Genomic DNA, 2,576 nt, shown 5'->3' with positions numbered 1-2,576 from the left:
ACTTGGCTTTTATCATAGTGTATTACTCTGTTTGATATTTTGGGTCTAGATATTATCATGTTGTCCTTCGCTGTCCTCAGAAGTGAGTATAAGAATGCCTGGTCATATACACTGAAAGAGGATACTATGGATTTTGAATAAAGAGGACACTTTTTTTGTTTTGACTGGAACAAGTATATATTCATATCTGGAGTGATGATGCAGCTGCTTTGTTCCACTTTCTGTAATGAATGAATTGGCTCATAAACATTTTGACAACTACCTGGAATGTTGAGGTAATGCTAAAGGCAGCAGCAACTAAGCAGAAAAAAAACTATAGCTTACAAACTGGCAGTAATGTTCACCAAACACAGGTTTTTCTGTTAAACGTCCACAGAGAGTAGATCCAGTTCAGTCCTGGAATTAGAGCAGCTTCATTCATTCTTTAGAAAAACTCCAGATCTTTGCGTGGCTACGTTTTCATTTTCACGACTTTTCAGGAGAAAGTCCTTTTCCCAGAAACACAATGCATTAAAAAGGAGATTAAATAAGTTAAAGAGGAAAGTCACAGAATAATGAGGGCATTAAATCATTAGCCAGATACTGCAGGGCAACAAATATGGAACGGCGTGACCTTATAATTGAATTATTTTTCACTCAATATCCGACAGAGTTCCATTTAGCACCGACCTTGAAAAAAGGCAGAATAAAAAATGGAAAAGTAAAAAGAGAAAAAAAAACTCTTCGAAGGATGGGGAGGGGTCGTGTCAGGGGGTACGATGAGGCAACTGCAGGTTATGAATGAACGACACTCCAAAGAGACGGAGCCGACACCAAAGAGACAGGAGTGACTCTTGATCTCACACAGGCTGTAGTGGCAAAGGTGAAGACATTTCCATTCACATTTCCTGATCTTTTTATCACTTTAACCATGAAACCTTCAAGGTTCCGTCACAGCGTGACTCCAACAACAGATCAGCCGGCAGCACCGCAGCACACGCGAGTGAATCTGTGTGTAAAAACCCTCTGAAAACACCACAACAAACCAGCTGAAGATAAAGTCGAAAGATTTTGACTTACATTTGTCCTCCATGTTTGCAGGATGTTGAAAATAAGGTGTAAATAATCCAACTTCAAAGTCCAAACGTTTGTTCCAGCTTTCTCCAAACGACACATTGACAGCAGGTGGACCACATCAGGCCCCCTGCTCCACCCCTTCAGCCACGCCCTGCAGTGATTGGCTCTGACTCAGAGCCTGTCAACCAGGTGTTGATCACAGCCATATTAAAGAAGACACAAATACAATGGAGCAAAGCAGGTGACCTGTAAACCTGTACATAACCTGTACATTAACCTTTCTGCTTAGACTGGTTTCTCTTTAATAACCCACTGCCTTATTCTACATCTGAATCAAAAACTCATCTTTCTTGGGTCATTACCACTAAGCTACATGTTTGTGTTTTAAATTCAGGCGTGGGAAAATATTGGTCATGAAGAGAATGTGAAGGAGGAAACAGACTGCAGCGGCGGCTCCTGTGTCTGTAAGTCCTGTCTCAGCACTGACCTGTGAAATACAGAGAGAGGATTGACTGGGATTTATCATGGATGGAGTTCTGCCAGTCCTGATCTGCACCAATAAACACACACCTCTGTTCTCCTGCTGCACTTAATTCTGTACTTCTTGATTCTTCTCTGATCTGCACCAACTTTCACTTCTGTGAAGCTGACGGTCAAACGTTCCATTTGAATTCTGTCGCACCTTTAATAAAACCTCAGACTGAATATTAACACATGACAGAGACGTAAATATGCCCAGACACAAGGTTTCGTTTTGTTCCAGCTCATAATTTCATTAAACAGGGAGTAAATTTGGACTTCACTGACCCCAGTGGTCAACTTAAGAACTTATATTTCCAGCCGGTATTTTAAATTAAAAATTAAAAAAAAAAAACAAGAGCAGTTTAAAATGTTTTCTAGAAGTTCAAGGTTTGACAGTGTGCCTTTTTATTTTAACATATTTTAACATATTTTTCTTTCTAATTGAATACACCCTGGACTTCCCTCCGTGTGTAGAAATAATAAAACAGTACCATCTGTTAGATTAAGAAAGACAGATCATCGAGACCATGTTACAAACATGTTTAATTCATTTGCTTTTTGTACCACGGTGTTTGTTTGTTTTTTAAAGAAAAGTGTTTATTAAAACAAACAGATGGTTTGGATTTACAGCAGCTTGAAATCACACCAACACACTCTACTTTGTGCATTTCTAATTTTTTTTTTTTTTTTAGATTTTCTTTTCTGTGCGACATCTTATGATCTCCGGTGAAAACAGTGAATTTCTACAACTGCACTTTCCTTCATTCAATCACAGGTAACTTAGTCAGATTATGTCACTTGTATTTCTGGGACTGTAATGGTTTCCTACCCACAGTTACACTGATGGGCTTCAGTCAGAACCATTATGGTTCTTAAAGTGAAAATACCTGGAGGCAAAACGACTACTGACCGTAGCTTCACTCACCATCCACACAGAGCAGATCAGAGCAGGAGAGGGGAGGAGAGGGGAGGAGAGGAGAGGAGAGAGGAGGAGAGGA

The 2,576-nt window shown here is 39.8% G+C and overlaps 1 protein-coding gene across 5 annotated transcripts in view; it reads right to left on the bottom strand.

The window, feature by feature from the left end:
- Window positions 1-2,576, bottom strand: part of LOC103387384 (Kv channel-interacting protein 2) — a 103,013-nt gene that overhangs the window by 92,555 nt on the left and 7,882 nt on the right. The window contains exon 1 of one of the 5 annotated variants that reach the window (XM_025061191.1): window positions 1,060-1,257. The exons of 3 other annotated variants lie outside the window; for them this stretch is intronic. The gene's annotated coding sequence lies outside the window, so the exon portion shown is untranslated. Of the gene's footprint in view, window positions 1-1,059; window positions 1,258-2,576 lie in introns of those variants that run through there. One more of the 5 variants, XM_008321997.3, reaches the window with a different exon arrangement.

The sequence above is a fragment of the Cynoglossus semilaevis genome, chromosome 12 (genome assembly GCF_000523025.1).
Source record: "Cynoglossus semilaevis isolate Cse_v1.0 chromosome 12, Cse_v1.0, whole genome shotgun sequence".
NCBI lineage: Eukaryota > Metazoa > Chordata > Actinopteri > Pleuronectiformes > Cynoglossidae > Cynoglossus > Cynoglossus semilaevis.
This window is presented reverse-complemented; position numbering and strand designations above follow the sequence as displayed.